Genomic DNA, 9,565 nt, shown 5'->3' with positions numbered 1-9,565 from the left:
AGGTTCTAGAAGACGATGATGTTGAAGGGTAAACTTGAGTCAGAATGTGGGGAGTTTGAGCCTATTCTCTAAATTGGTGCATCTCATGATGAAAATCATCTGGGGAGCTTAAAAAAAAATTGCCAGACCTTGTAAATCAGAATGTCAGAGAATAGAGCCGAGGAACCTGTATTCCTTTACACTTGCCACATGATTCCAACAAACTGGAAAGCTTTGGGACCACTTCCGTAGGCAATGAACCATGGGTGGTATATAATCAGGAATCATGATAAAAGTGGGAATTTTAGAAAGATGAACTTGACAGCAACATGCAAGGTGGACCAAGGCTGAGGGACAGGAGACAAGGTTGCATGTGAAGCAATTTCACCACCCCAGGCAGAGAGGGTCGTGAGCACTTACAAAGAAGTGGGGAAGAAGAGACAAAAAGGGGACTGTGCCAACCCATCTGTTATGGTTTGAATTGTTCCCCTGCCCCCAAATTCATATGTTGAAGTCCTAACCTCTGGTGCCTCAAAATGTCACCTTATTTGGAAATAGGGTCATTGCAGACATAATTAGTTTAAGTTAGGACAAGGTCATTAAGATGAGTCCTAATCTAATATGACTAGTGTCCTTATAAATAGAAGAAATTTGGGCCCTGTCATGGATACACATAATGAAGAAAAAGAGGGACAAGACAGCCACCTACAATCCAAGGAGAGAGGCCTGGAACAGATCCTTCCCTCACAGCCCTCAGAAGAAACCAACCCCACTGAAACCTTGATCTTGGACTTCTGGCCTCCAGAACTGTGAGACAATAAATTTCTGTTATTAAAGCCACCCAATTTGTGGTACTTTTATGGCAGTCCAAACAAACTAATACACCATCTTTTTGTAAACACATTCTTGGTTTTGAGTTATCTCTTCTTCACTTTCTAATGAGGAATGATTCCCCAGAGCCACCCTCCTGAGAGGGCTGGAAGCAGTGGTCGCAGAATAAGGCATGTGTTTCTAACACCACAGGATGCTCTTCTATCTGAGGAGTAAGTGGGGGTGGCTTTTCTGGGTCATTGCTCAGTTTGTTCCCAGAACCCACCTGAGAAATCAAAGAACCAACTCTATTAGTTGGAAATTACTGGAGAGGGAAATGCCCATTCTCCTCACTTGAGGAAGTAATCAGCGCCAAGAATCTCAGACTGTGAGTAAAACCACAGAGGAGAAGGAAGACTCATCTCTGTGGAACCATGAACGTCCCGCTAGTGGCTCATCCAGAGAGAACAGAGCTGCCAGAGGTGGAGCAACCTACAAGCGAGGTAAACCCTGGCTCTGTCATTTTATGACTTGGCCTTTGCCGAAATAACTGTCCTCCTTGGCTAAACAAAGAATATCCAAGAACTCTACATATCAAGGTCAATGGCATAATGATTGATGTAACCCCATGGGACCAGGGACAAGTCTACCACAGAGTTCTTGGCCTCCAGCCATTCAGTGCTACCCTTGCTAACTTCCTTGGCCCCCTTGGCCCTTTTACCTGCCAATGCTCCCAACACCAACCCTCACTCTTGGTCACCCGCCATCTGCTCGCTCCAGGGCTGCCAAGTTTTGTTAAAGAAAGTATCATAACTGTACCACAGGGCCTGCTAAGTATTCCCACTCCCCAACTTCATCTGGGCACCCTCCCCCGCTGCTCCCATGGTTATGCATCTGGAATTAGCTTCCTGTTACTTCTCTTTTGTCCTTTCAAAGAATTTTCTAGGATCTACAGGTCTCCAGTTTCATCCCTATGTCTCTCACCTTCATCTGAGAATTTCATTTTCATTTTCCTATAAAGTAAAAAGTCTGCCTCACTTCTGTTTCTCTCCACCTTAGAACTTCTCTCTGGACAGATCCATCTTCTCCTGGATTCCTCCTATTTCAGAGGAAGAGGTAAGGTTTTTATTTCCTTGTCCAGGCAAACCCATCTCTGCTGTGGCTCCTATCCCCTAGTATAACATCAGTTATATCATTTATTTAAAAAAAAATGTATTGCAGGGGTGCCTGGGTGGTTCAGTCAGTTGAGCATCTGACTCTTGGTTTCAGCTCAGGTCTTGATCTCACAGTTCAAGGGTTGGTGGGTTGGAGCCCTGCATCATCCTCTGCACTGACAGCATGGAGCCTGCTTGGGATTTTCAATCTCCCTCTCTCTCTGCTTCTCTCTCTTTCTCTGTCTCAAAAATAAACAAACATTTAAAAAAACTTATTACAGGAATTTTTAAACACATACAAAAGATCTTACTTTTGTAACTTCAAACTCCTCTGACTTTCCTGACTACAAGCTCAGGTCTCCTCCAGTCTTAAAAACAAAATGTTTAAAAACTATTGTAATCTTGCTACTCCCTTGAGCTACTTTCTAACTTCTTCACATTTTTTAATGGCCAGATATTGCAACATGTTCTTTCCTGTCTCCCCTTTATTTCTTAACTCCCTACAATCTAGCTTCAATCTCATTCACTCTCAAATTCCTCGTTCAACTTGTTAGCTTTTTTTGAAGTAAATTCAGACTTACAAAAAAGTTGCAAAAATTGGGAAAAGAGTCCCTATATATACCCTTTACCTAGCCATCCCAAATAATAACATCTTATAGAACCATAGTATACTTGTCAAAACCAAGAAATTAATGTTTCTACAGACTTTATTAGAATCTCGCCATGTTTCATCAATGTCTAAATTCTTTTTTTTAATCATTTATTTATTTGTTTTGAGAGAGAGAGAGAGAGCTCACAAATGCAGGCAGATAGGGGGTAGGGGCAGAGAGAGAGGGAGAGAAAGGCCACCACATGTACAGGCAGCAAAGGGTTAAGGAGAGAGAGAGAGAGAGAGAGAGAGAGAGAGAGAATCCCAAGCAGGCTCCACACTGTCAGCACAGGGCCCAATGTGGAGGCTCAATCCCACGAACTCTGAGGTCATGACCTGAACCGAAATCCAGAGTCCAATTCTTAGCCAACTGAGCCACCCAGGCACCCCTCATCAATGTCTAATTTCTTAATCCATGATTTTAAGACAGGTTTTTTTTTTTTACTAAAGCCATCTTAAAGGAATTTTTTTTTTTAAATTCTTAAGCTCTGAATATAAAATAAGGAGCAATGGGGACACCTGGCTGGCTCAATTGGGAGAGCATGTAACTCTTGATCTTGGTGTCATAAGTTCAAGCCCCACATTGGGTGTACAGATTATTTAAATAAATAAAACTTAAAAAAAAACACCAGCCAAAAATAAGGATTGATGAGTACAAAACTTGGAAAATGTGGAAATATATAAAGAAGAAAATAAAAACCACCCGAACACAAGCTATTCATCTACAGGACATGTAAGAGACAGAAGAACACATTAAATGATACCATGATGGGGATACCATCAGCAAAATCCATATTGTGGATTTCTTCAGAAAAAAAAAAAGAAATTCGAGGAACAATAGAAGAGATGAGGGGGGGAATCTGCAGTTTAAACAAAATTCATGAGCTAGAATAACTAATTGCAATGTGTGGACTTTGGACCCCAATTTAAATAAAATTTAAAAATATTACGGGACAATTGAGAAACTGTTAACTCTGAATATTTGATAATCTAAGAAATTATTGGTAGTTTCTAAGTGTGAAATTGGTACTATGTTTATGTTCGAAGAATATTTATTTTAGAGATACCTATTAAATATTTATAGATAATATAAAGTGGGAAGAGCATGTGGGGCATGAGTGAAACAGACTGGCCATGTACTAGTAGTTGGTGAAGCTGAGTAATGGGTGAATTAGGTGCATCAAACTATTTTCTCTAGTTTGTGCATGTTTGGAAATTTTCTATCATGAAATGCTTTTTATTTTTTTAAGGAGGATTCATCTTGCCAATATCCCAAAAGTCATTAAAATAAATTTATATCTTTTGCCTCAATTTTTCCAGTAAACAACATAAGGAATTGCATTGTTTGAAACATGGCAAACATCAGTGAAAACATCAGCAGACTTTTGTGTCTTCTCCAGCTCTCATCAACTCAAGCCATGTTCTCCCTCCCACTGGCAAGCCCTCTGCCTTACCCTGGCTCTTCTGCCTTCTTCAACCCATGTCACTCTCGCCCCTTCCTTCCCTCTTCCTCATCTTCCCTGATATTTCATGCCCTTGCTCTAAGCCCTTTCCAATATCAAGCAACCCAGCCTTTCAAATATCCTTCCAGTTCTCAGCTCTGCCTGTAACTCTTTTCAGCTCAAAAAGAGCAGGGGCGCCTGGCAGAAAACATCCTAATATTTGTTAACATTCTATTCATTACCAAATCCTTAAATATTCTTAGAAAACCTGGCTTGTAATGCCTGCAGAATATTCCACCACATACACACACCATAATATGTGCACTTCATGTTCTAGCGTTAGATCCAGTGACCGCCTAGTTGTCAAAGCAATTCAGTCCTCTTCCTCTGTGACTTTCTGCAGTACTTGATGCTACTGACCATTCCTCTGCCTTGGAAAGTTCCTACATTGGCTTTTGTGATGTCCTCTCAGTCTCCCTCTTCACTAACCAGACCCTCTTTTGTCTTCTGTGACTTGTCTTTCTCCAGTTCCTCCCCAAGGTTTTGTCTGGACTCCCCTGGCCCTCTCTCATCCTTTCCTTCCTCTCTCTCCCTGGGTGGGTTCTCTTTCCCCTGGCTTCATTGTGAAGGATTCCCAAATCTATATCCTCAGCCCTAACCTCACTCCAGTGTTTCAGAACAGCATCTGCCCTGTCTGTCCCCACATGACCACCAAGATATAGTCCAGTGTAGTTCCGCCAACACTACTGACCAAGAAAAGGGAGCCATCTTGGACCACCTCTGCCTGCCTCCTGGCGCCCACCCATGTTGCTGCCATTTCCTCAGAGCCCATCATGTTGCCTTGGAAACACTGCCCAGTCTTTCCTTAACCCTGCACTTCACTAAGTCGCCAAGCCCTACGGAATCTATTTCTAAAACATCTCCACAACAACTTTTTACATTCCATTCTCACTGCTCCACTGACACTTTGAGTTTTTACCCCCCATTTGCATTCCCCTCCTCCTTGGTCTTTCCTTCTCTGTTTCTGCTCCTTCCAATTCATCTTACCTCCAGATCCCATATTAATTTTCCTAAAGGCTGACTTTCATTAGGTGGTTTACCTGTTCAATAATCATCAGTGGCCCCCCATTACTTACCAGTTGAGTTCTGACATTCAAGGCACAATTTAAAATCACCTGACAAAATACATGAATAGATACTTTCCCAAAGAAGACATCCAGATGGCTGACAGACACATGAAAAAATGCTCAACATCACTCATCATCAGGGAAATACAAATCAAAACCACAATGAGATACTACCTCACACCTGTCAGAAAGGCTAAACTTAACAACTCAGGCAATGACAGATTTTGGAGAGGATGCAGAGAAAGAGGAACCTTTTTTCACTGCTGGTGGGAATGCAAACTGGTGCAGCCACTCTAGAAAAGAGTAAGGAGGTTCCTCAAAAAATTAAAAATAGAACTACCCTATGACCCAGAAATTGCACTACTAGGTGTTTATCCAAAGGATACAAGTGTGCTATTTCGAAGGGTATATGCACCCCAATGTTTATAGCAGCACTATCAACAATAGTCAAAGTATGGAAGAGCCCAAATGTCCACAGACAGATGAATGCATAAAGAAGATGTGGTATACACACACACACACACACACACACACACATACACAATGGAGTATTACTCAGCAATCAAAAAAGAATCAAATCTTACCATTTGCAACAACGTGGATGGAACTAGAGAGTATTATGCTAAGCAAAATTAGTCAAAGACAAATATCATATGACTTCACTCATACATGGAATTTAAGATACAAAACAGATGAACGTAAGGGAAGGTAAGCAAAAATAATATAAAAACAGGGACAAAACATTAAGAGACTCTTAAACATAGAGAACAAACAGGGTTTCTGGAGGGGTTCTGGGTGGGGGGATGGGCTAAATGGGCAAGGGGCATTAAGGAGGACACTTGGTGGGATGAGCACTGGGTGTTATACATAGGAAATGAATCACTGGATTCTACTCCTGAAATCATTATTGCACTATATGCTAACTAGGATGTAAATTTAATAAACAAACAAATTCTTCCTAGAAAAAAAATAAAAATAAAGACAAAATCACCTGCTAAACCACCTTCTCAATCTTGTTTCTGACTTCCTTCCACACACATGTTGGAGGGGGAATGGCATGACTCCAGAGTCAGATCCCCACCTGGCAGTGCTAAGGCCTTGAGTAAATTACTTGAGCCTCTGTTTCCCCATCCATAAAATGGGAGTATTAGCAACACCTACCTCATGTGCTATTAAAGGATGGGATGAAATAAAGTACATAAAGCATCATACCAGGCATACAGTAGGCTCTTAATCAATGTCATAAATTGTTACTTTTATTACACTACTGCAATCAAACTGAGCTGCTTGGTTTTTCCTCCACAAATTTTAGTAGTTATTTCCCATCCTCCTAACTTGGCTTATGCCATTCCCTCTGCCTGCAACTCTCATCCATCATCTTCACCTTCTGAAATCCCTCCTATACCCAGAGGCCCTGTTCAGATGCTATTTCTATGAAATTTCCTTGACCACCAGCCACGGAAGCTCTCTTGTTGCTCCTCTGAAATTTAGGGCTCTTTGCTTCCAACACTCCTGAGACATTTACGCTGCCTTCTGGTGAGCTGTGTGAATGCCTGACCTCCCTACAAATTAGGGTGGGACTTGGTCTTCCTCATCTTTAATACCCTTGACATAGTCTCACACAGGGTCCTGGCACAGAGCTGAGACTCGGGAAATGTTCATCAAAAGATGAAGTGGATGACCTCCCCTGTTTCTCAACAATAAAGTTTCATCTTGAGACCTGTCTATTAAACAAATATTTATTAAGCATCCTATTAATCTTATTAATACATCTTATTAAAGCTAGGATTAATGGATATGGTTCTTGCCCTCTTGATACTTACAGCCTAGTTCGGAAGATTACACTTTCAGAAAGAAAACTGACAAGTCAGGGCAATATTTAATCATGTGTTTAATCAACTGTAATCAAATTTCATAATGTATAATCTAGACAGTTTCCTGGGTGGTCAAGTTAAGGTGGAGTCTGGAGAATTTAGAAGGTGAGGAGGGTAGGGGAAGAGGCAGAAATCTTCACTGGAAGGCTGAGCTTCCTGAAAGGCAGACGAATTCAGGTAGGGAAAGTAGAGGGAGAAGTAATTTTACAGCAGAATGGTTATACCTGCTTTCGTGAAGAGGGGAAGGGCACAGATAAACTAATAGGAATTTGCCACCTACTAAGTTAGTGATTCTTTGTGCTGGAGTACCAAGAGATGACAACGGGTGCCAGCTGGTGTTCACATGTAGTAATTATCATAATTACAAACACCAGGGATTAACATTTACCTGTCAGAAGTCCGTGTGAGGAACGGGTGTCTCCCAAACCTGTAGCTGAATAAAAGCAACTGCAGTCAAAGCTGATTTGATTAAAGAAGTTTCTGAGTTTTATTCTTTTTCTATTTTGAGATTCTGAATTGCTGTTCAGATTAATAAATTCACTTCTCCATGCTTCACCTAAGAGAAGGAAGTTTGCCAAAATGTCAGACTTCCCTTTCAGCCACGTATGTTTGGCCTTACAGAAGGCATGAGCCCATTGTGAGTTATGAGAGGTAACTTAAGGAATCCTGGAAAGAACCTACTGCCCAAAAAGATCTCCCCCAACAGCCTGTCCACATGTATGAAATGACACTATTATTTATCACACAATTGTATACTGTTCTCGTCTTTTTTTATTTTTATTTTTTTATTTAAATCCAAGTTAGTTAACATATAGTGTAATAATGATTTCAGGAGAATTTAGCAATCCATCACTTCCATATAACACCCAGTGATCATCCCAAGTGCCCTCCCTAATGCCCATCACCCATTTAGCCCATCTCCCCCACACCTCCCCTCCAGCAACCCTCAGTTTGTTCTCTGTATTTAAGAGTCTCTTATGGTTTTACTCCCTCTCTGTTTTTATCTTATTTTTGCTTCCCTTCCCCATGTTCATCTGTTTTGTTTCTTAAATTCCACATGAGTGAAATCATATGGTATTTGTCTTTCTCTGACTTATTTTGCTTAGCATAATACTCTAGTTCCATCCATGTTGTTGCAAATGACAAGATTTCATTTTTTTGATCACCAAGTAATATTCCATTATACACACATACACACACGTGCACACACACGCACACACACACACACACACACCACATCTTTATCCATTCATCATTTGATAGACATTTGGGCTCTTTCCATAATTTAGCTTTGGTTGATAGTGCTGCTGTAAACATCAGGGTGCATGTGCCCCTTCAAATCAGCATTTTTGTATCCTTTGGATAAAAACTAGGTATTAAGTTAGGTATTTAATACTATTAAATACCTAGTATTTATCCTATTCTCTTCTTACAAATGTAAGTACTCTCATGGAAGGCCACATTAATTCTTTGATCTTTTGGTTTGCTGTGATTAGCATTCATTTGAGGGGAGGAGAAAGGGCATAGAAAGAGATGATGAACAGTTCCCTGCACAGCAAAATTGGGATAAAATAATCATCACTCGGTCTGACCTAAAGGGAAAAGCCTTCTGTCCCCAGACTGGAGAGCCAGGAACGATTCCTCTGCTTTTGTAGGGGCCTACACCAAATGGGAACTCAGCGCTGTTGAGCCCACAGCAACCCACCCCCTGGGAGGTGCGCAGCTGCCGACCTCGCCTGTCCCCTGGAACGACACACGTGGATCCTCTGTGGCAGAGGATGCAGTTATATAGGGTTTGCATTATGACCCTGAAGGGACTGATAACCAACAGGACATTGCTCCGGCTCCTGCCCCCACTGGCCGTCGCAAAGCCTCTGGTGCAGCCTGGCAAAGGACCCTGCACCTGCCCCCCTGGCCTGCCCCGCAAGGCAACTCCCCTGGGCCCGCGAGGGCTGAGCCTGGGAAGTTTCAAGTTCAGCTAACCTGGAAAGGTTGAAATGAATGGCGTGTTTTATCTGAAGTCGGAGTTCATGAGATCTTATTTCTGTATCTAACCCCATTCTCTTCTTCTGTCTCTAAATCATTCTTTCTTGCCTTCACGCGACAGCAATGGCACGTGTGCTGCCGCCTGCAGGTGAAAGGGGAAACTGAGCGAACTGTGGTTGGGTGGCCCGTGACTAGAAGTTCAGGACAGGGCAGAGTGCATTTCAGATTACTGAATCCCTGGAATTACTGGCGTTTAAATATATTAATTCTAAGGAGCACAAAAATGGACAAAAGATTTTATCTAGCCTCCACACATCCTCTGGAGGTCTCCCTTTAGTTTGTTTTTCCATTTTGCTGATTTGGAAGGGGATTGATGATAGATATTTACACTAATGTAATTCAGTGTAGATGTTCACCACCAAAGCATGAAATTGATCCATATGGGTTAGCACTTCTGTGTTATCAGTGCCCCTTCCGTGTCACTGTGATCTCCATCACAGTCGGCTCTACCCTGCCTGTATTGCTCAACAGAGTGACCTCTGTG

This window comes from Lynx rufus, unplaced genomic scaffold (genome assembly GCF_022079265.1).
Source record: "Lynx rufus isolate CCGP_SWC_20201006 ecotype Redwood Valley unplaced genomic scaffold, mLynRuf1.p SCAF_8, whole genome shotgun sequence".
Classification (NCBI taxonomy): domain Eukaryota; kingdom Metazoa; phylum Chordata; class Mammalia; order Carnivora; family Felidae; genus Lynx; species Lynx rufus.
This window is presented reverse-complemented; position numbering follows the sequence as displayed.